This window comes from Colobus angolensis, unplaced genomic scaffold (assembly GCF_000951035.1).
Source record: "Colobus angolensis palliatus isolate OR3802 unplaced genomic scaffold, Cang.pa_1.0 Scaffold141, whole genome shotgun sequence".
Classification (NCBI taxonomy): Eukaryota; Metazoa; Chordata; class Mammalia; order Primates; family Cercopithecidae; genus Colobus; species Colobus angolensis.
This window is the reverse complement of record NW_012114500.1, coordinates 2313276-2339021: the sequence shown is the minus strand read 5'-3', so window position 1 is coordinate 2339021 and position 25746 is coordinate 2313276. Positions and strand designations below refer to the sequence as shown.

The 25746-nt window shown below is 34.2% G+C and overlaps 1 protein-coding gene across 2 annotated transcripts in view; it reads left to right on the top strand.

The window, feature by feature from the left end:
- The window catches only part of OLFM3 (olfactomedin 3), a 200866-nt gene that overhangs the window by 85784 nt on the left and 89336 nt on the right, over window positions 1–25746 (top strand). The gene's annotated exons all lie outside the window — the stretch shown is intronic.

The window sequence follows — 25746 nt, the reverse complement described above, 5'->3', positions numbered from 1 at the left end:
ATTTATGCTCACTGCAACCTCTGCCTCCTGGGTTCAAGCCATTCTTCTGCCTCAGCCTCCTGAATAGCTGAGACTATGGGCATGCGCCACCCTCCCCCCCCCCAGCTAATTTTTGTATTTTTAGTAGAGATGGGGTTTCATCATGTTGGCCAGGCTGGTCTTGAACTCCTGACTTCAAGTGTTCTGCCCACCCTGGCCTCCCAAAGTGCTGGAATTATAGGCGTGAGCCACGGCACCCAGCCTGGCATGTTTCTTAAACTTTTTGAATTTCAGTTTTCTCATCAGTTCATACAGAGTTGTAGAGATAAATCAGATGGCATCTTTAATGCATTTATTATGCTCAACAAATTTTGTTGTAAACAAACAAACAAATTTCTGAGGTAAGAGATTTACCCCTCTGTAGTTGAGGACAGAACTCTAAGGCTTACTGACTCACTGGTCCCAAATGGAAATGAGCCCGAGTGCCTTCTACTCAAGCCAAGCTTCTCTGAGGATTCTAGCACCACTCCTCCTCTCAAGGAGCCTACACCAGCTGTAACTATACCTCCGGACTGAAGTTCCTCTCTTTCTAGAGCAGAGGAGCTTAATGTTGGGAGGAGGTGAAGAGGCTACTTGCAGCAGCCTCTGTTCTTCTAAATATGTTTCTTTTGTGGCTGAATTTTAGACTTTATATCTCAGAGACAAGCATTTGACTCTTTTGTTGTGCTGTAAGAACCTTGTAATCACCAGCCTTATGAGAGGTTGGAATGAAAGGAATATTAGCGTGTGTGTGTATGTGTGTGTGTGTGTGTATGTGTGTGTGTGTGTGTATATAAACTTAGATTATCAACTATCTAATAATTTAATTGTTATGTATCTAATTAAGAGATTACCAGACATTTTATTATAATTATTATTAACTATTACATTTTCCACTCACCACTGAGCATCTCTAAAATACTGAGAGAAATAAGGAAAATAGTGAAGACATTTCTCTTTGGGCTTATGGAGAATTCTCAGTGGAGGCAGGAGGAGGTGAATGATACAAACAAGCTAATAGAATATTGTACCTATAACAGTAGAAGTAATAAAAACACAAAGAAAAAACTTTTGAGAAAAATTCAAAGAGAAATTGTAATAGCTTTCAGATGTTTAAGAAATTCAATACACACATAAAACAAACAAACGAAAAACAGGACCTGCCTGGTTGCTATTAGCAGCAGCCAGACTGACAGTGAATAAAGCAGTGGGTATGCGTCTCTATTGTTAACTAAAGCACCAGAGATAACTCTAAGGACAGCTGATACAAGAGCTCTGGCAAAAGCAGGAATTTATTTAACCCCAATACCTCTATCACTTGTCAAGTAATCCTTAATTTGAAAAATACAGGCAAGTCACTGGTTACATACAATTGCTCAGCCTATAAATTCTTTTAGAATCAGGTGCTAAACACAAACAGGAAAAATAAACCCTCTGCATTTTTGTTGTTATTAGATTTTCTAAGAGGAAAAGTAGTGAACATATTTTACTTCACATTTAGTTTTAGATAAAATATGTTCACCTATTTAACATTCACTGAGTGCCTTCACTGTGCCAGCGTCTATGTCTGAAACTGAAAATATAAAGGAGACAAATACTCTGCCTTCATGGGAAAGAAGAACATTCCAGAAGGAGAAAGAGCGTGTGAAAACCTGTGAGTTGAGCCCAGGTAGGTAACGGAAAACCAAAGAATGCAGGAGTTTATAGGCCACTATCCTGACTTTGGATTTTACTCAGACTGAGTTTACTCAAACTGAGGTTAAGGGGTTAAAGAAGAGAGGTAAACGTGGCTGAGGACTCAATGGTGAAATAGTATGAAAATTAAGAGAGCTGAGGTTCTGAATGTCAAATTAAGAAATAATTTCAAAAAGAGAATAATCATCTACTTTGAATGCTACTGAGAGATCCAGTAAAATAAGGACTGGGATTTGATCTTTGATTTAGCATCACTGATAACTTTTACTAAAATTAAGTTTCCATATAATGGGAGCAAAACATGACTAAAATAGGCTAAATGTAGAATGAGAAAAAAAATTGGAGATAGAAAGTTCACAAACATTTTTCAAATCATTTTGTTTTAAGAAGGAACAGAGAAATGGGATAATAGAGGGATATGTGAAATAAAAAGTTCTTATAAAGTATTTAAATATTTTTATTAATTTAATAATTTTGTTTTCAAAACTAGTATTTCATTGTTTTACAAGTCAGGACAAGAAATTTCTGTAGAACCAAATTAAGTTCTGTCCAGTTGTGTTTGCTTTCTGATAATAAGATTTTTCAAATAAAATTAAAGTACAGTTAGGTAGTTGATATGTGACAGTGAACTAAAAATACAAATGTAAATTTATTTATTAAGACTTAATCTATGCATTATCAATAAATTTGCTTCCTTCTTTTGAAACCTGAAGTGGGAAATTTTTCTTGCTTACTTAATTGGGTATGATAAACTTTTGGCCTTATAATCTTCCCTGTTAATATTTGAATGTTTCAATATGAATAGGTTAAAACAACTTAAATGTTGAATTTTTGAGTATGTCAATGTTTACATTTAAAATGTAAAGTATTTATCGCTTCACCATAGTTTAGTTAAGTGTGATAGGCAGAAGAATGCCCCCTCTAATAAAAGATATTTATACATTCAAATCCCTAGAACCTGTGAATATGTTATCTTACATGGACAAAAGACTTTGCAGCTGTGATTAAGTTAAGGATTTTGAGATAGAGATGTTATCCTGCATCATTTGAGTGTGAATAATGTAATGGAAAGGCACCCGATAGGTAAAAAAAAAAAAAAAAAAGGAGGAAGGAGAGTAAGAGTGAGAGACTTATGGTGGAAACCGAGATCAGAGTGATGCAATTGCTGGTTTTGAAGATGGAAGGGAGCCACAAACCAAGGAATGCAGGCAGCCTCTAGAAGCTGAAAAGACAAGGAACTGAATTCTTTCCTGGAGCTTCCAGAAGGAACTCAGTGCATCAATAGTTTGATTTCAGCCCCACAATACCTAAAAAACTATAAGATATTAATTTGTGTTGTTTTTAGTCACTAAATTATTGGTAATTTGTTACAGGAGTGACAGAGAACTAACACAGTATGTATTAGGGCAATTGCTGAATTTGTTCTAGATCCCTCAGGAAATTTAACTGTTCAAAGACAGGTTGTGACGTCCTTCATCTCTTTATTTTTTACAGATCTCCACAGTACCTTGCCTTTAGTGGTTGTTCAATAAATGATCGTTGAATTTCTTTGGACAACTTAATTAGTATTGAAGTATTATATCAAAACCAGAACAGTAATTATAAAAATGTCTGTGGAAAGAAACTCCCAAAGGGAAGAATGATAAAATGTGGTATTTTTTAATCAATGTTCTTTCCAGAATAAATACATTTATCAACATAAATAAAAGAAAACCTCAATAATTATAAATTATGTACGCTTTTCTGCTCAGGAGAATACCACTGTAAAGGCTGAACATCAGAAGAAAAATACATTATTTGATTTCTCCAAGTTTGTACTATGATTGCATTATAGGATTTGTATATTTTTAATTATGGGAAAAGTAATAAGATAATTCAATATTTTTAAAAACTTCAACAATAATGAATGTGATTTATAAAATATAGTGTTTATGGGCTGGACATTGTGGCTCATGCCCATAATCCCAGCATTTTGGGAGGCTGAGATGCGTAGATCACTTGAGGTCAGGAGTGTAAGACCAGCCTGACCAACATGGTGAAACCCTGTCTCTACTAAAAATATAAAGATTAGTTGGGTGTGGTGGCGCTTGCCTGTTATCTCAGCTACTCAGGAGGCTAAGGGAGAAGAATGACTTGAACATGAGAAGCAGAGGTTTCAGTGAGCAGATGTCCTACCACCGCACTCCAGAATGGGCAACAGAGCAAGACTCAGTCTCAATGTATATATATTATTTATGGCTTTTACTTTTATTTTTGGTGCAGTGTTTACAAAAAGAAAGACTAACAATATATCTATTTAAAATAGTGTTTTCTAAAAACAGTTTGTTTATTACACAAAACAAAATCTGTGCTTATTTACATAAACCATGCTGTATTTTATTTCAACCTTTCATTGCAATATTGTTGCTACAACAGATGATACTGCAATTTAGGAACAGTATTAATAATCATCGTGATGGTAACTCTTGACTTAACGCTAAAATATACTGACCTTCCTCTTGGCACACATAACAGAATATTGTACTCTTAAATCATAAATAACATAAATAGCCTCAAATAAAATTGTCCAGATGATTATTTTATATTTTACAAATAATGTAAATCTATTGTACTGCTTTCCTGTTTGTGGTTTTTTTATGCTATGATTAAATATTAAATTGCTTATAGCTTAGTGAAGCATTTTCTCTGATACCTAATTGTATCTTGTTCAGAACTCTGATGCTCTCAGTATTGGAAAATCTAATTCATGTGCTTAGCTCACTCCTACGTCTATCGCCTTTGCTATCGCTTAGTATCTGGCTCACAGTAGGTGTATAATAATAAACCAATTACCCAGATCTCACAATCACAAAAACTCTTTGACATTAATAATTTATGTTTAAAAACAATATTCAGTCATATATGATGATCAGTACAGATTCAAGCCCATATGCTACCTTCAATATTTACACAAATGTTTTGCAAAGTAAGATTAAAATAATGTCTTTAGCAGTTGAAAAGTAACCATCTTCAATCAAAACTACAGTTGCTTTAATTGTATTCTTCTTAGTAAGGCAGGAAATTTAATTATGCACTTTAAAAGAATTGTCAACAATCACTAAAATTGAAAATCCAGCCAGCCAGAAAGATGATTCTTCAACCAGTGTTTTCTTGTAATATTAACTCTCTTAGATCGTTTCCAGGTCTGTTTAAAAAAAAAAAAAGGAGAGACACTATACCTACTTCAAAGTGATAATGTAAGATTTAGATGAAGTAATATCTCAGAGGGAAGATCTTGAACTTGGAAGTCAGACAGATCTGAATTTAAAATTTATTATGCTACCTCTGGGCTATTGCATTCTCACCTGAAAGAGGGGAATGATAATATCTGTCTTTGAAAGTTTGTTTGAATTTTTAAAGATAGGGTCTGTTAAATTATCTGGCACAAAGAAAATATACAATTCATGATAACTATTATTAGGAGATGAAAGTGACTGCCCATAACAGATGTTTAATAAATATTTCCACTACTTTTTAAATTACAAAGATTCCTGATCTGTAAGTCACAGTTTCCCGTTGTGTAACTTGTAGTGTCAATTCAGACTTTTTGTGTCAATTTCCCATATATACAATGGGGATAATAATACTAGTCCTTTCTACCTCGCAGAGTTGCTGAAATAACTAAATGAGGCAGTACAAATGAAAGCTCTTTGAAAACCACAGGGTAGTATTATTAATAGCTGCGCTAATACTCATAATAATTTTAACAGCACAGATAAATCTGGCATTAATTTAACAATGGACCTTCTTACTGAGGATATTACAATGATGTATTTTCAGAATAGAAACTTCCCTATGATTTGGCAAGTATATGGAAATAACTTCTGAAAGGATGCCAAGGTTGGAATATCCTCAGCTGTGTGTGGTTTCCAGCGATAGGATGTGAAACCATTCTACCTTGCAAAGATGATTATTACTTTATTTTAACATTCATCAATTTCTTCATGTTTTGAATATTTGCCAACTTATTTTCTAGAAATGTTGAACTATTTCTACGAAGAGAGGAGAGATATTGTATTTTAGCTGCATCGAATGATTATCATTATGTTTAAGCTCATCAACAGCAGATAATCCATATATTAAAAAATTAGGAATTTTAAGATAAAGCGCTTCATTGTTTCAATAGCATGATACTTCATTTGGCTTAAAATAACAGAACTTTATTTACTGGTGCCTTTTACTTGTTTTAAAGATGCTTTGTTTTAAACAGATTGAATCCTAAGAGGATTATAGTGTACAATTATTTATAGCAAGTTTTTAAAAAGCAGAAGTAGATATTATTTAAATAATAATTCCAGTTGGTTAAATAAAGCATACCAAAAAAATTCACGTATTTTCTGTATCCTAAGAGCATAAAGGCCCAATTATACATGAAAATTTCATATTAGCATAATATCTTGCAACTTAAAAATCAAATTGACTTTCTTTTTCTGCAATGTTGTATTGCGAACACTGAATGTGTACAATATAGTATGTAGTATGAACCTACTTTATGTAGTGTTAGTACCTATATAATTTTTGGAGCTCTTGAAATTGTTAATGTTTGCTGACTTTACTTGAAATATACATACTTTAGTAGGTCAAGTGAGGAATGAAATCAAGATAAAAAGTGAAGTATCTTCATCAAGTACCAAGTGATGAATAATGCAAACATTAGCCAAACTTTCAAGCATTTAAATTACCATTCTACAAAGAAATTTCCCAACCTCTTCTTTCTGTTAAACATGTTTCTATAGCTGGGCTCCATGAGTATACATGTATTTAACTTCAATGATTTCCCTTCAGACCACTGAAAACTCTTTTATTGTTTTGACCACTGCAACAGGTTAAAGGCTGGAAAGAGCCCCATGCAGGATTCCCCCTCTTTGGCTATACCTACACAACATTAATTTCTGGCACTTGATACCAGCTTCATCATGTTCTCACCCTTGAACAATTTCCAGCATTGTAGCACTATTAGAAGTAACACATATGTTGGCACAGGTCACTGCAATATCACTCCAAAACAGTGAACTAATTTAATAGTATTGAAATAGTATTCTAAAAATTGAGAGATTTAGGTGGGAAATAAGTCAGGTTAAGCTCTGAATTTGGGACTCAGACTTGTTTAAGAACTACTATTGTATACAACCATCTAAAAAGCAATGCTGAGGCAGTAGACTATTACCAATTTGTAGAAAACATGGTTACCACTCTCAGTTATGCTCCCAGTTACTGGCGGAGACTGATATTTAGGTAGACAATTTCAAAAACAATGTGGTAAACCCTAAGAAATTTGGTGTGTGCAGTACACAGTAGGGGCAAAGAGATGGGAACCCAATTCAGATAAAGGGATCCAGAATGCCTTCATGATGACGGGTCATCAGGGCAGACTTGCAGGATGACTAAGAACTGTTAGATGTTAGTTCACTGCAACACATAATAAACATTTTAAGGTTTATGTAATTAATTATGCATGTCCCCATACCTGAAAAGGGAAGGATATGCTTAGAAAATATTGACAAAAATAATTAAAATTCTTTATGAAAGTCTCATTGTAAATATTTAGTTTTACATGTCTAATTTGTAGTTTTGTACGTCGAGTGTAGCATTTATTAGCTCAGTATACAAGGAATATATTTGGAGTTTTACAGTGGGTTCTCTGAGCAAAGTCTAGATTTAGTAACGTATTGATCTTCCCTCGTCCCTTTTATTTCATATTAATTTACCTAATCTATTTCTTCTCCTGAAACATTTAAATCATTGTATTTCTGTTGATCAATTTTTAGATGAATTCCAGTCCTAATGATGATGGGGGTTATTGCTTACTATTGTCACTTAATGGCCTTAGGGATATCAGTCATTTTGACAGTTGAATAGTGAGTGTTGATTTTTTTTTTCTGTAGGGCTTTTGGGATTAAGGTTTGAACTCAGCCTCTCGATGGCAATAGTTACTAAATGATCATTCTGACCTTATCTTCTTTACTTAAACAACTCAAATGTTAACAACAATGTCAATAAAAATGATGTCAGTTCTAAAGGGAAAGTAAGTTTTGAGTAGTAGTCTATATCACAATCAGCAAAACCAATAATGGCAGAACATTCCCACTCATAAACTAAGGTTATTTGAAGTTCTTGTCTTTTATTTCAGTCCAAGCTTTAAATATTTTCTGTTAATTGGTAATAGTAATACTCCTTTTCCAAGAAGTGCAATGTTTCTTATAACATTCTTAGCCTCTTGTCTGTTGAGGGAGTTCAAGTCACAACTTATTTAATGCAGAATTTTAGTAACCTCAAACATTTCTGATCCAGCTTCATCTTAACCTTTCAATTAAAATGTCTGATGTGGAAAATCAATAGCTGCAGTTACATAATCTGTAGCCTTTCATGAGAGTGAAGATGGTGCAATTATGACTAAGTCAGATGTATAATTATTTCTTTATATCCTAACTAAAGTTAGAAAGCTAAACTTGGAGCACTGCTTTAGAAATTGTTTTGCTCCTTACACACTTTCAAGACTTTTTAAATAAAAAGGCTTTCCTACTAATTAATCGTTTTTTGCTTTGAAGTTTCATATTCCTTATAGTTACTAGTAGGACAAACCTTAAAATAAATAAAAGTGAAATTTGACTTTGTAGCTCCTTTACCTCTTTTAATTTCACTTCTTTCCCTGTGATTTTTATATCCTAGGACTGGATATAAAAACTAGCCCTTTTTACCATTAAGTTTATAGTAATTTTTCTAAAAGGTATTTGCATTTGGAACAGATCTTGAGGACCTAATAAATATCTAATGGAGGAAATTTAGATGATATCTTAAAAGATTGTGGGTAGAAGGCATCATCTAGATATTCTCCAAATCATTCCAAATTGGAAGACATCATATTTGAAGTACCTCAATTGTATGATTCTCTTTCTCTCCCTGTAGGCATCTCTGCAGCTTTCTCAACCTCTGTCTTATATCCCTTTAGCATTTCTGCAGTGAATAAGTGTAGTTCAAACCTCATGTTCTTCATTAAGAAATTGTGTGACTTTTGGAATTTTGCTCTACATCTCTAAACTTCAGTTTTGTCATTTTAAAAATAGAGATACAGAATTTATGTCATAGGGTTGTTGTAAAGATTCCATGGATGGCAAATGGAGTTATTGCTGATGACCTTCAGAGAAGCCAGGTTGAATTCACCTCGGACTGCTTACATAAAATGATTAAAGGGGGAGTATTTATCCTCTGGCCCAGGTCTCCAATTAGTTGAGATTTGAAGTGTTAAACTCCTTGCACTTCCAGCTTTGCACATATGTCAGTTCACATGTCTGCGTGGGTTCCCATAGGTATTCCAAAAGATAGCAGTAGAGAAGGCCTAAGCAGAGAAACCCGAAAAGGCATATGATTGATAGAGCCAAAAAAGAAAAAAAAAAAAAAATTCCTATTAGGTTATAGCAGCACAGCTCATTGCTGAGAATAAGTATGTGGGCCAAGGGCATGTCAGGCAGAGCTCAAAGGTGCTCGATAAACCCCCTTCTTCTCCTGGCTGGGGACCTGTCATGCCTCACTGCCAAAGCTTCACCGCTTGTGATATTTTTAATATTAATAACATATGTACTCCGTATGAAAATAACAAAGCAACTTGAACTATTAAATAAACACCTTTCACAATTACCTACTTAAATAAGGTTAGAGATTCAAGATATGGGAGAGAGTTCAAAAAAGTAGTTCAAAATCTTGTAAGTTTAAGATAGTGTGAAGACTCATATTAATTGTCTGTATTCAAATTAATAATCTTCCTTCTTCAATTTACAAACTGTTGGTTTGGTGGTAGCTTCTTAATCTGATTTACCCTGGATTTCCTCCTCTCTGAGAATTGGGAAATTACATTTTTGTTGTGCAGGTATTACCCCTTAAAACATTAACTGTATGTGTAAAGCTCATTGCTTTCTTTTTACTGTAACTGTTCAATTGACATTTGTTGTCCTTCTGACAATCTTGGGGATTGTTGTGAGGTTAAACTTGGGTAGCGTGTAGAGACCCAGAGTATGTTAATGTAACTTGTTTTTTTTTCCACTGTATTATAGTTAAATAGGTAGCTATGCTATCACAATCCTTGAAGTAAGTCCCTTTCTTACTTCCTAAAATCAAGTAAGGGACCCAAGCAGTTTCGGTCATTTACCTATTTTGCCTCACCGCTGAATTTACAATGTGGCCTCAACTCAGAGTCTAAATTTTAATGTTGCTCTTCTGGTATTGACTCTCCATTTTAAATTACCATTATTTTTTCTGTGTAAGTTAAAAATCTCATTTTAATATTCTGCTACCCTTCCTATTTTCTAGTGTCCTTTTCTAAATATAATCATATTTATCTTAAGTTAGGGAAGATCATGCCTTTGCCCTACCAGATATTCGCTTCCATTTTGTTCAAAGGATACCCGCTGAGCTCCTTAGTAAATCATTGACTAGATTTACGATGCTTTTACACACAGAGTAGCTATGCGTGAAATCATAACGAGATTCATAAAATATTACCATTGAGTCACTATGCCATTGTGCCGTTTTCCTTTCAAATATTTTAACACTACAATGCTAATAACTATTGAGTGAACATCCTCTCTGGATTGTGACTAAAAAAAATGCTCACTAAAATCCTAAGTTTCCCAAAAGAATCACTGAATCTTAGTTTTACCAATGGCTCTATTTCAGAAGTTTTAAATATAGCTGTTATGTAATCTGGAAATAGTAGTGATTTCTATCAGGGATTTAGGCATAGCTTCACTCCCTCATCAAAAAGAATTTTAAACTACTAATTCTTCATTGTGCTATTTTAGGATCTGTACAAAGAGAATTATTTAAATAAAATCCCAACCCCTCAGGACTTTATAATCTAAGAAAGTACTGCCAAGGAGAAACATAAAAAGACATGCAAAACATTAACCCAAGAAGAAAACCAGGAAATTGACACAGCTAATCATGATTTTAAGTATATTTTATGTATACAGCATACATTTTTCAGTTCATGTTGATAAGCTTTTGAGGACAGAAGGCCGAATTTATACTCTTTACAGTATATTTAGAATGTAGGTTTTTTTTCTTTTTCTTTTTTCTTTTTTTTAATTGAGACAGAGCGTCGCTCTGTCACCCAGGCTGGAGTGCAGCGGCGCAATCTCCGCTCACTGCAAGCTCCGCCTTCCGGGTTCACGCCATTTTCCTGCCTCAGCCTCCGGAGTAGCTGGGACTACAGGCGTTCACCACCAGGCCTGGTTAATTTTTGTATTTTTAGTGGAGATGGTGTTTCAGCGTGTTAGCCAGGATGGTCTTGATCTCTCCTGACCTTGTGATTCATCCGCCTCGGCCTCCCAAAGTGCTGGGATTAAGGGCGTGAGCCACCGCGCCCGGTCGAGAATGTGCTTTTTAACATGATAGATACTCGAGAATGTGCTTTTTAACATGATAGATACTCGATAAACATCTTGTGATGATGAAGAGGATTATTTAACTGTAAAGCTGAAGCCTCTCTGAGACAAGAAGGAAGGCAGGAGGAGGAGAATGGAGGGGAAAGGTGAGGAGGAGGAAAAATAGCCTTAATACTATAAATCAAGGTGAGATGTGGTCTAGCTGTGCTTATATGGTACATTGAAGATTTTTGGATGAGTCTATAGCTTACCTGGACACCAAATCTGCCTTGAAAGATAGCTTTCTAGCTTAGAAATCTTAATATTTTTCAAACCAGTATACACCCTTTTGATTACAAACATTTTTAATGTCCCCAAAAGCAATTCTTTCCATAAATAAATAAACCTCCCAGCCTACACACAAAAATAACATGGCTTACCAGCATCGAAATTTAAAAACTTAGTATAACTATCTAACTGTAATATAATTGAGACATATAAGAGAAGTAATTATAATGGAATAATATGCATTTCAATATTTAAAATATATAATTAAGTAATTAGGTGCTCACACTTATATGCAGAATAACTGTAAATGTGAAAGTTTCAAATGAAGATTAATGAAGTGTGTAGTATGGGTAATTCGCATATTGTTGCTAGCAGAACACACCTAATTTGTTCATAGACAGTTTTTAAAAGAGTGAACTAGTCTTAGTTAAGTTCCAACCCAAACAGAATACAATGTATCTTCCCTCAATTTACATGATGAATATATTCATGGAAAACTCAGAGTATATTATAAGCCTGCCCACTTTTCATTTGTGCGAAAAATGTTATTTATAGGATCAAATAATTACAAATAGAATTTTTGTGCATATGAATGTCTCCTGAAGCATTTGAATGTCTTGAGGGATTCAGGAGATTTTTGTTTTTTCTATCTGAGGCTGTCCTTAGATCTACAATACCTGTGGCCTCTCTGTGTGTTAGCCACTCAAGGCCCTCAGAATGACTGAGTGGTTTCTCAGAGATGTCCAAGTGGCAGCAGAGAAGCCCCACGCAGAATGAAAAATGTGTTGTACAACTGAGTGGGGACAGGAAATTCATAGCAACAGCTAAAGAAAGAAGGTAGGCAAAGTGAAAGGGGGACACAAAAATATAAAGGTAGGATATACCTTTATGTTCACTTCCTGTGACTACTGTAACAAATTATCGCAAGCTTAGTGGGTTAAAATAACAGAAATTTATTCTCTTATAGTTCTGGAACCGAAAGTCTGCAATCCAGGTGACAGCATGACCTCTAAACCCTCTAGGGTAAACTTTAGTTTTTGGCTCTTCCAGCCTTCTGGTGGCTCCGGGCATTCCTTGGCTTATGACAGAATCACTCTAATCTCTGCTTTGGGTCACACTGGCTCTTCCTCTTCTCTGTGTGGCTGGCTCCCTTTTTATCTCTTATAAGAATATTTGTCACTGGGTTTAGGGCCCATCTGGATAATCCAGGATCGTTTCATCTCAAGATATTTAACTTAATTACATCTCCAAATACCCTTTTTCCAAATAAGGTTCCAGGGTCTAGGACATGTACCTGTCTTTTAGGGGGTCACCACTTAACCCACTTCCATTCCACGCTGTGGCTTTCTTATGCCTCATTGTGACAATCAAAAACACTCCTACAAATATTTGAAATGCATCTATGTGTGCAGAATTGCTCCATTGAAAACCACCTGGTCTGCCTAATTTTTCAGTCTACACCCTTCCTTCCAATAAAAGGTGTGAAGTATTCAAGAGCTTCTAGCACATATGATTTACTCTCCCCCACTGTTTACTAATTGGGTTTAGATTGTTCCTCATAATACTTTGCCTTTGTTCTTTTAGTTATAGACATTTTTCCTACTATTGACATATGGCATAATCAAGAACAATATGGCTGTTGAGAAAGGATTTAATTCCTCCTACTAAGACGTTATCCCATTTTACTGGTCAAATCACTTAAACTGTCTATGACTCATTTCTTACATCTGTAAAATGAGGATATAAGTTTTTTCCTCAGGCATGTGCTATCATTAAATGAAAATATGGAGGCGAATCCATTTGTAACACATAAAACACAATGTAAAAATAAAGTGTATTTGTTACAGTTTGGATTGTATCTACATATTTAGTGAGGAAAAAATTCTAAATAGATGACTTTTGCAAATATTAACTACTATATCTCCATTTAACATTTTTCACAATTAACATATTTTGGGGATGCATATAGATAATAATATGTGAGTAGAGGTTAATAGGTATGTAGAAAATTTAATTTGAACTGGAAAAAATTATACATGTTTTTGTATTACTTCCAAGTGTCTGAGTGATTATTTTAAGGGGAATAGAACTTTCTAAAGAATCCAAATACCTTTCTCCTTTTGCAAAAGAGAATCTTCTGAACTCAAAGTAGGTAACCATGAAATATCCCAGACTGAGTAGCAACTTTTGTCTCTTCATTAGAAGTTAGCCTTAGAGCACACAGTATCCAAAAGAGCTTTGGCATTGCAGTAATGCCAATGACATGTGATGTTAAAAACAAATGAATATTTACAAATGTGCAATTTGAAACATACCCTGACATCATCTCGTTCCTCCCTTTGCTGTCCCTACCTGGTGTCCTGGGTTGCTTCTGCAATTCTGCTAATTAGCATCACAGAAACAGCTATCAAAGTCAGAGTGTCCTGGTTATTTTCCTCTACAGTCTGCACAGATAAGATCAAGTAAGGTCAAGCAGTCAGCAGGAGTGAGGCAGAGTTTTGAAACCAGCATCCCATTGTCTGCATTTAATACCACCTGGCTCTTCCAGGGCAGAGAGTGGCATTGTCATCAAAATGGTTTTGTATATAAATAGTCCTAATAATTGATGAGTGATTGGTGTTTGTATATGTGAGTTGTGTATTTTAAACATATTCCCTACAGAGATTAAAACTTAAAAATTCCTTTTACTGCCTGTAAATGATTATCCAAATATCTCATTCAGTTTATGATTTTATCTGAATCCCATGGCAAAAAAAAAAATGCTAAAATCCCTGGTCTAAGAGCACATGCCATGTAGTCACATTTACCTTGTAATTCAATTTTAATCTTTTTTATTGTCACAGAGAACAGTTAGAAAATTAAACATTTTAATTTCAAAATTAAGTGCTTATGAAAAATATGAAATGTAAATATGAAAAATAATGGTTGATTATCCTAATCAAAGACTTCTCCTAGGTTAGTTTGAGAGTAACATATACATATGTATGCATGCATGTTTGTGTATGTGTGCATATATGTATTCATATATATCATATTCAAAATGCTTCTATGTGAATGATTCAGACATATATGTATAAAATTTGGTCATTGATGGTGATAATCAACTGAATGAGTCTAGCTGTCAGATTTCCAAATGATTGTGGTAGTTTTCCATTTCATTTTAGCTTTTGTCAAGACTGTGTAATCTTCATTTACAGACTGCCATTGCTTGGGATAAAAGAGTGATACTTGCTCTACATTTGTGGGCACTGGAAAATCTTAGATTCTTCCATGGTTTTATTGTTTTGTTTTCAAATATGACAGAACTTACATATAATTATAAAAAGATTATTAAGCTAAAATCAAAAGAAATTAAGTCCTTGACCATTTATCTTTCTAATCATGGAAATCAGTTTAGCTTCATTGGGCCTTAGTTTTCTTACATGTACAATGAGGGCATTAAAATAAATTATTTCTAAGATAACCTTTCTGGTAACATAAAATACATGAAATAGAATATGAGAATACTTAAGAGGCAATGCACAGTTGAAAATATTGAGACTACCACTTTTTTTCAGATATTTGCGTTTTCTTGCTGTGTCTAGGCATAAAATTAAACTTAGATCTGTGTCATTTGTAAATAGATATTTGTTCCAATTCAGTAATTTAGGAATGATATAAGAAATCAGAGTATTTTATAAGTATACTTATCATCAAAACATTAAAATTACTGGAGCTATAAAAGGCATTTCTCCAAGACTCTAGACTCTGGTTTCTATGGAATTGATTTATTAGTCAAGGAAACATCTTCAATTTGTGGAGAAAAAGGTAGCTATTTCTTTCCTGGCTCCTCAAAAAGAAATCACTCAAAATTCAGCCCTATTACAGCTTTTCTTAAAAAAAGGAAGAGATGTGAGAAAATGAGTTTTCTCTCATCTTCACTGGTTACTAGTGATTTAGCCAGATAGTAAAGAGAAAAGAAGCCCATACAAAGTTAATACCATAAGAGTAGATCGTTTCCTGGTTGCATTGCTGAGAATTGTGGTTCTCTGCTTCAAGTCAGAGGCAGATTATTTTGGGTTTTGAATTATTCTTTCAACTTTAAAGGTAAATTTGGGCCAATCGGTGTGTGTTTTCATAGATGCTTGCTACTGCCAGTAACTCTGCCTTGAAAACACTGACTGCAGCTGTGATTTCAGGCATTAATGACCAATCACAATTCTGAAAGCCAGTGATCACAATTTTTAAAGCGCCTTCCCCTTGTGATGTCATCTCAATTTCAGAGGCTTTATTTATTCCCTGGAAACTGGCTGTTAGCTTGATGAGCACTCCCCACTGAGAAATTTACTTTACAACTTCCTTAAATTTACAGGGGAACCCTTACAGAACAAATTGTAGGCTTCCTCCAAGAAGTAAATAGATCTAAACTAGAACAACTCTTTTGGCAATATAGCACCAGGATGAGTTAACAGTTTCTCACACCCAGTCTGGATACAGAGTATTAAATTACATTTGGCCTGACTCCATCATTGAGTGTATCCTAAGTGGTATTTTTATTCAATAGCTGCTTTTAATGAGATTTTGATGTTTCAGGAAGTTTCATTGAGTCAATTGCAATCCAATGAATGTTTCTGTGTCTTCACATTACTCTCACTGTTTCAAAACTGGGGGAGGTGTTTTCTTGCACAGCTATGTTAGAGTTTTGCAATATGGAAAGAGGCATGGTATTGACTGTCCAAGAATGTACACAGAAGTAAACGTAGCTAGCTGATTCAAGACTTACTAATGAAAAACAAAAACTAAGAAATACACAAAATATATGTTCTGATGAGTAACATCCATCAAATCCTTTGTTGCCACAACCTCACTACCAAAACCTTCTTTCAGAAATTTTGGAAAGGTTCCTTTTATCTTACCCTACAGCAATAATTTTTGACCAATAACTCTTCAGGCCTTACCAGTTTCTACCTTCTATTGTGCCCAAAGATTACAAGTTTTGTGTGTCTACCACATGCTGATAGGGAGTTATCTGAGACATTAGCTGGGCATTGGTTTTGTTGTGATTGTGGGGAGTAGAGGTAAACAGGTGGGAGGAGAATTCATCTGAGCATTTTATTTTTTCTGGATGGCTGCTTTTCATAAATGTACGAGTTATTCTCAGTGATAGGGAGAAAGCTGCTTGCCTTGATTTGTTTGCCATCAATTTTCTCCTTCCAGGAAGAAAATTTCTTTGGAAAACAGTCATTTGTCATCATTGAATTGTATTGCTGGCCACCAGCTTTTTGGAATTCTGTTCACAGCGTGGTGTATTGCAGTTTTCATGCATTTATCAACCACTTATTCAAGTGCTCAAACAGGTGTAGCTTCCCTCCACATATTAAAGGATAAACAATATATTCCAAGTTACTTAAAAGTTAGATATTGACAAACTCATTCTCATCCACTCTTTCTGTAGAATTATGGACCGTGTGTCAGGCTAGCACTAGCAGCTGCATCTTCAGAAATGAAAAATGGAACTTCTCTCTCTTCCTCCACTCTACTAAATGTTACAAATAACTTCTGACTCGTTCCTAAAATAAAGTCAAGATATTTTTTCCTCCTGCCTGACATGATTAGTTTTGGAGTTCTGTTCCAATTTACCCTGACCATATCCTCTCCCATCTTCAATCATTCAAGAACATTTCCTTTTAACTTCTTCCATTTATTTTTTGATGATCTTAAACAGTTTCTTCAAGTAAGTGTGTTATTGTGGGCTATTCAATATGAAGAACTATAACCTGGCAAACTGTAATGATGACTGAGTCAACAAAAAATTCCTCATAATTGCCCATATTCTCTAATAAATAATAGTTGTTACAGAACAGGCAAGGTTTGAAAAAGTTTGGTTTTGTTAAAATAAAGGGATACTTTGTTTCTGTATCCAAAGCCCTCTGAATAAAAAAGTAATAAAAATTACTTTGTCAATAAATGTAGAGGTATCCAACATCATATTAATAAATCAAGCACAATCACATTTCCTTATTGTAATCAGTCATTTAAAAATAATACCTAAAATAATTTATTGCCATGTATAAGTATTATAATGGTAAAAAAAACTTTTTATCTGCTTAAAATATCACAATGTTTTGTTTCAAATCTTTTTTCAGATATCAAATTTCCTTAAGAAGGACATGCGTTGAAATATATAAAACTATGTTTTTACAAAACAGTTTCAAGGAATATTTTTCTTTGATAGGACATACAAGAAGCATAGATTTTAGCTGAATCTGTAAAAAAGCAGTTCTTAAGTGTCACTAATCATAAACAAAGTATAAAATAGCAAAAGCAATAAAAACTATATAGCATACAACCTTACTAAAGTCAATATTATAAACCTTACAAACTCCACAGTTAACATCATGCACGGACTAAAATTTCTGCCTATCTGTGGGTTTGGTCCCTTAGCTCCATGACTGCAGCACCCCAATTTCCACTCATTTTCCTTGGTATTAAATCTTTCTCTTAGGCAGAACTATGTCTAATTAACCTTTAAATATCCTGAGTTTGTCCCAATGGCATCAGTTTGACATATAAATACTTTTGAAGGAATGAAACTCCTCTCTTAACACAGTTCTTCATTCTCTTCTACATAACAATTGTCTTTGTTCTTGTGTTGCCCAAGCCTTTGCTTATTCCTTGTGCTTCCAAGTAGCCACTCTCTTTGGGCTTCCCTTCTGTTCCACTCAGACTGGACTCCAGTGTCAGTCATTTAAAACACACGTCAACTCTCACCTTGGAATTTTCTTTTCCCGGCCCTTCTATAATGCTTGTTTGCAAGTCATGAAATTATCTACTATCTTTGTTGTCAAATTCTGGAAGTACTCACAAAACCACACTAAATACAACACATTAGAAAGCCAAGCTGTCAAGTGGATTTCCACTGCTGTTGGAGAATCCCTTTTATCCTTCATGCAGTGGTGAATCTTCATATTTCAATCCACTCACCCAGCAAGGTGGTCAAGTGTATGGGCTTGGGAGCCAATCTTAGTTTGATTCACAGATATAACTCTCACTGACAGCCTTGAACAAGTTCCGTTCCCTAATGATACAATCTCCTACATTTAAAATGGGGGTATTTATAGTACATAATCCATGGAGCTGTTGGAAACATTAAATGAGGTAGTACATGTATGCTATTAAGCACAGTTCCTGGAAAATAGTAACCCCTAAACAAATAGTAGCTATTTTTAAATTGATTACTGCAGTTAGAACCAACCAAGTGGTGTTTGTTTAACATATCAATTATTTCTAGAACTTCCACTTCTTTTTTTTGTATACCTGACTGAGACCTTCTTTCTTATAAACATTTCTCTTTTAATGTGTACTTTTAGTCCCCTGACTATTCTAAATTTCCTAGTTCCTCTTAGTTTCATTTCCATCTTTAATGTCTCCCTCTCTACGACTTAGTTCCTTCCCTTTCGGGTGGCAAACATGCTCAATTTCTTCATTTCCTCTGTGTGATGCTACTATTCCAAGCTTCCACACCATCTGTCCCCCTGCCTTGCTGCCAAACTTATGGAAATAGATCATATCTTGATGTCACCACTTTCTCAGAAGTACTTACTTCTCAAATTTAACCATTATAATCAGGATTCAGTGTGGACTTATTCTATTGAATAGATCTTTTGAATATTATTTTGAAATTATTCTCTCCAAACTATGGTTGGCCTTCACCAACCATGCCCTCCTTGCACTCCCTCTGCATTTGGCTTCCATGTCATACAATCATCATTTACCTCTCTTTTTTTTATAGCTATTTGGAAATTTATTCCTTTTCTATTTCTAGTTCTATCTCCCCTTCCTCCTTTCACCTTTTGTTAGTAATATCTCTCATCAAAGACAAGTTCTGTTTTTAACCCTGTTACTCTCTAGTAATTTCTTTCATTCTGAAGTTCTTTTAATCTCATCTCTATGCAGATGATTCTTGAATATGAAATTCTAATTATGACCTCACTTCTGAATTTGTAACTCAAAATTTAAATTGAATGTTTAACCTCTCCACTTTGATTTACCTGTAGCATTTAAATCAAATCAGAAAATATCAATTTATTATACCTATTATTTTTTCACTTACTCTCCTGTTTCTGTTGAAGTACCACTGCTCTCCCAGTTGAAATTTGGTAGTTATCTTTAACACCATCCTTTGCCATTGCCCCCGTAGTCAATTATCTATCAGGTCTAGAAATCACCATATAATTCTCATGTCCACATTCTTCTTCACTCATACTTCCTTTATTCTAGTTCAGGCTCTTATTAGTCCTTGCTGGACTTTTTCGATAGCATCCTAGTTGGTATTTCTGTTTCTAATCTGCTTCCTTTTACGTTTTACATTTTGCTGACGATGTCCCTAGCCATCTTGAAAACGTTCAGACCCATTTAAGTCCAGACTCTTATTCCTGTAGTAGTATTCTCTATCTCACCATTCCAGCTCTAAATCTCTATACCCGTATGTAAGGACATCCCATGTTCCATGTAGAGTACTCATTCTTTCTCAAATGCTTGTCTCATTTGATTATCTCTACTATTTTCTCTGAAATTTTTGTCTCCATCTGAAATTCTACTTTTTCCTATATGATTAATAAAATTCTATGTATTTTTCAAGACACACTCAGATACAATTTTTCTGAACTCTTCCCCCTGGTTCTTCCAACTGTATAACAGCTGTTTATTTTGCATGTCCCAAACTATGTAAACTTCTTAGAATATTCCCTGCCTGTCTTAGCCAGTATTAGTCTTAACCAGTTTGTTAAGTGAGGAAATCTCATTTGTCTTTGTAACTCTCATACCATATAGTAGGCTCTGAGGAAAAATAATAAATTGTATTATTGATATTGACTTATTACTAGGAATATTATTAAAGATAAATAGAAAGGTCATAGAGAATCCAAAAATAAGGGAATCAATTGTTGCATTTCACCCTACTTTTGAACAGGTTTAACAATTTATTTAAATATAGGCACCCACTTCTGAAAGGAATTTCTAAATTTGCAGTAAATCTATAAAGTTAATATTTTAGGACATTCCCAAAATAGAGTCCATTAACCTTTATCCTCAATCCACTTTAGCCACCCATTTTCCTGTCTCATTCTGGCATTGCCACCTCAAATATCCTTTACATCTCAATCATAGGATCATATCCCAAATTCAACTCTTTCACCTATTTCTTTTACTTTATTTAGCTTTCCTATTTCAAGCGAAGATCTTGTAATTTCTTGTGACAATTCAACTTCCACTACCTTACCTAAAATTCTAGGGTCAAGATATGACAGAGAAGAGTTCCTTAAGTATTGCAGGAAGTCAGGGACCCTGAATGGAGGGACCGACTGGAGCCAAGGCAGAAGAACATAAATTGTGAAGATTTCATGGACATTTTATCAGTTCCCAAAATTAATACTTTTATAATTTCTTATGCCTGTCTTAACTGCAATCTCTGAACGTAAATTGTTAAGATTTCATGGACATTTATCACTTCACTAATAATACTCTTGTAATTTCTTATGCTTGTCTTTACTTTAATCTCTTAATCCGTTGTCTTTGTAAGCTGAGAATGTATGTCACCTCAGGACCACTATTACAAAAATTGATTGTAAAACGTGTGTTTGAACAATATGAAATCAGTGCACCCTCAAAAAGAACAGAATAACAGCGATTTTCAGGGAAGAAGGGAAGATAACTATAAGGTCTGACTGCTTGCAGGGTCGGGCAGAATAAAGCCATATTTTTCTTCTTGCGGAAAGCCTATAAATGGATGTGCAAGTAGGAGAAATATTGCTGAATTCTTTTCCCAGCAAGGAATAACCCTGGGGAAGGAAAGCGGGGAGGTCTATAGACAGCTGCTTTGGGAGAGACTGTCTTATGCGGTTGAGATAAGGACTGAAATACACCCTGGTCTCCTGCAGTGCCATCAGGCTTACTAGGATTGGGAAATTCCAGCCTGGTAAATGCTAGCCAGACTGGTTCTCTGCTCTCGAACCCTGTTTCCTGTTAAGATGTTTATCAAGGCAATACATACACAGCGGGACATAGACTCTCATCAGCACAGCGGGACATAGACCCTCATCAGTAATTCTAATTTTGCCTTCGCCTTGTGATCTTTATCGCCTTTTGAAGCACGTGATCCTTGCAACTACTGCCTGTTAGTACACCCCCTCCCTTTTTAAATCCCTAATAAAAACTTGCTGGTTTTGTGGCTCAGGGTCATCATCACGGTCCTACCAATATGTGATGTCACCCCTGGAGGCCCAGGTGTAAAATTTCTCTCTTTGTACTCTTTCTCTTTATTTCTCAGACCAGCTGACACTTAGGGAAAATAGAAAAGAACCTAAGTTGAAATATTGGTGACTGGTTCCCTCAATACTTAAGAAGCTTAAATTAGAACAAAGAAATAACATTACAAGAAGCTAACATTAGAACAAAGAGCTGACATTAGAATAAAGAATGAAGTTAAATAAGTAACTTATGTGTTAAATGTTAAATTAAAAACTATAAATACATTTTCAAGTTTAAATTATTTGTTTTCATTTTAAACTTATCAATGTATTTCTTCAATCCATTTTTATTGAAAATTCAAACCATTTTGTTTTTTCTAACAATTCAAATTATTCTTACATAAGTATGTTTAGAATTTTTTGTCTTTCTAGTTATTTTGGGGAGGAAATTCCTATAGATTGAATTTATGAGATAAAAGGTATGCAATTCATATGTCAAATGTTTATCAGCAACTAACACATGTTAATTGCTATGGTAGGCAATTTCTACATTATCTCCCAAATTCCTACTTCCTTGTATTTATGCCTTGTGAAATACTACCTGCTTGAATATGGGGGTCCACCTAGTAACTCCCTTTTATGAATAGAATATGCAAAGGTGATAAAATTATACCTTAAATATTAGTTTCAAAGACACTTTTGCTACAGTCTTGCCCCTCGTCTCTGTCTTTCATCTGCTCTTATTTATCCTTTTGCTTGCCAGGAGGGAAATAAGCTATCATATTGTGAGCTTCCCTAGGGAGAGGCCTACATAGCAAGAAACTAAGGGCAGCCTCTGGTCGGTAGCCAATGAAAAAAATAACACCTCAGTCCCCATCGGTGGGGAACTGAATTCTAGCAATAACCGTGTGATTGAGTTTAAAACCAGATCTTCTCCCATTTGAACCTTCAGATATGATCACAACCCCAGTCTTGATTGTGATATTGTGAGAGACCTTAACGTAGAGCTGCCCAGCTGAGCTGTACCCAGATTTGTGACAAAGAAACTGTGAGATAATCAATGTTTGTTGTTTAAAGAAAATAAGTTTTGGGGTACTTTGTTACATAGCAATAAATGCTTAATATCATTGCTTTTTTTCTCTGTACTCCATGGCACCTGTACAATGAATGAATGAATTGCTGAATAAGTGAATTAAATACGTGTTCAAGATTTTGTACTGCTGTCATTCAATTCTGTTTTGTTTGTTTGTTTGTTTTTGAGACACAGTCTTGCTCTGTTGCCCAGGCTGGAGTGCAGTAACATGATCTTGGCTTACTGCAGTCTCTGCCTCCCAGGCTTGAGTGATTCTCATGCCTCAGCCTCCTGAGTAGCTGAGACTACAGGCACACATCAAGACACCTGATTAATCATTGTATTTTTAGTGGAGACAGGGTTTAACCATGTTGGCCAGGCTGGTCTCAAACTCTTGGCCTCAAGTAATCCACCCATCTTGGCCTCCCAAAGTGCTGGAATTACAGGCATGAGCCACCACGCCCAGGCTCAGTTCTGCTTTTTATTTTATGGGAAATGCATACTTGTTGATATAAATTAGTTCCCCAAACTGCTCAATATTAAAGAGAAATGCCTAAACGTGGAAAAGTCAGGTCTGAACATCATTTAGAATTATGCTTAACCACCCACTATAATTTCAGAGTTTTGATACACTTCACAATAAAGCTGTATGTGTTTGGAATCCATCAAAAAACAAATCCTGAATCTGCCACTTACTAGTTATATAATGTTGGGTGAGTTTCTCAGTCTTACTACATATTCTCAGTTTCCTGATCTGTCAAAAGGAGATTATATTCTATATAATGATTGCTCAAAAATATTCAGTTTTTTTATACTTATCCTTCTAAAACTGAAAATATGGGATAACTTCTCCAAAATACTTTTTTTCAGTAAGCTATGGATATTTCTATTGTAGGTAAATATTAGGGAAGGGTGAATTATTTCTTTTAAAAATTTTTCTTATCCCAATTCAAATAAATATAATAAATGTCTAGAAGGAAAATAAAATAAAATTTGCCTTCAGACACATAGTACCTCAAGCTAAGGGTCAATACTCAATCAAAACATAGTAATTGTTTATATGACTTATAAGAAATTTTGGAAAGTTGCTTTAGAAAAACGAAGTGTTGTTGTTGTTGTTGTTTATGATCTTACAAACTATACTTCTAAAAATAATCTTAAAAGTTCTATTTACTCTAGAAATCACGATTTTCCACTTTGCATCACATGAGTTACTTGGATTATGTTAATCAATATCCTCAGCTATATATTCCAGATTAAATCAAATCTAGATTTATTTAATATTTTAATATAGAACAATCTTATTTACTGTTCTAAAAGTTGGTAAATTATAACTATTTCTAATATTATATTTAAACATTTAGTGTCATGTCTCATAATGTATGGTTCATTACCCACATGAATTCTTGTGGTTGCAAACTGATTTTTAAAAAATATGCACTCTAGTCCTATTAATTTACAACTGGTTTTCACTCTTTTTTTACTTGAGGGCTATATTAGTAACTTCTCAAGAGAGTAAATAGAGATTATTATAATTTGGCATTCACAATCTAAAATTAGGGAGTAGAGTTCACTTAGCATTGCAATTTAGTGTTCTCCTGCCATGTAAAACTTAACCATTTTACAAAGCTCATTGTATACATACACAAGTACAAATTGTTGGAATTCTAATAAGTTTTAGAAAGAATATTTTGTTATAAGTACATTATAATTGCTGTCTTGTGTTGGTAATGGTATGTATTTTAAAATAGTTTTATAGGCATTTATTTATTTTTAGCATAGTAGATAGTTTAATTTTGAACATGTATAATTCCTGCATAAACATTTTCTTTCTTTCAATATTTTTCTTATCACAGATTATTTTTCTACAGGTAGTTGGTACATATGAAACACACACACCCCTGCAGTTACAAAATGTGAAGAAATTATCTAGATCAGGTTTTCCACATTGGCATTTATGAACATCCTAAGCTCCAAGAATACATTCTGAAGTTTTATGACAGATTTTCAATTTCATATTCTATATTTCAAAGATAAGCAAAAAAGGAATTAATCCAATCATATTCTGGATCATTTTGTGAGCATCTTTTCTCCTAAGAATTTTATTGTTTTCATTTACTTCTTCTTTCCCACTGCATTTGTTCTGAGCGAGAGTCAAATGAATTCAAGGAATGATATAAAACAAAAGTTATGCATCAGTTCTGAAAGAAAAAAGAGATCAGAAAATGGAGATATTGTATGGGTTAAGAGTGTGCAAACACGCTAAATCGAAAAATAAAAATGTCCTGCACGACTGCAGGAAATATCATATGCAAATTGTGAGTGCACGAACTGTGTCCACTCTTAGAACACATCAGCTTACTGCAGTTTTTAGTAACAAGTGCCAAGGTAAATGTGCATAATAACTACAATGACTTTCACAGTAATTCAAGGACAACACAACATTCTTAAAATTAAAAGATGAAATCAATAACAACTGAAAATTAAAAGGTACTAATACATCTTCGTATTATTAAACACAACCTCGTCAGTTTAAATTCAGGAAAGCAGGTGCGTGTGCCATGTTAATGTTATTAATTTAAAATGTATTATTTAACTGGAACTTTCTGGCATTTTTGCTACATAAAGTAAAATGAATAATACATTTATTCCTAATCTTTATACATATTTGTCGCATAACTTTGTACATGTATATTTTATTACATAAATCATTATAAGCAAATAATATGCATACTTTTATTATTATTATTATATTACCTATGTTTTAAATGGATTATTTGGTAACTCTTGCATGAGAAATCCTGCTCTAGGCTTTAAAACTTTTCAAATACAAACCAAAGTAAGTAATGAAAGTCATATATTTACCACAAGCATATACATACACACGCGTACACTGAAAATTTTACAAGTTTTTCATTTTCAGTGTAATATAAAAATTATAAAATTCAATCTGAGGTATTTTATTCTATTCTATTTCAATTTTAAGTCTGTCCATAGCCCATTAAATTAATTGAACATTAATTTAATGAATGTGAGTGAAGCCACACAA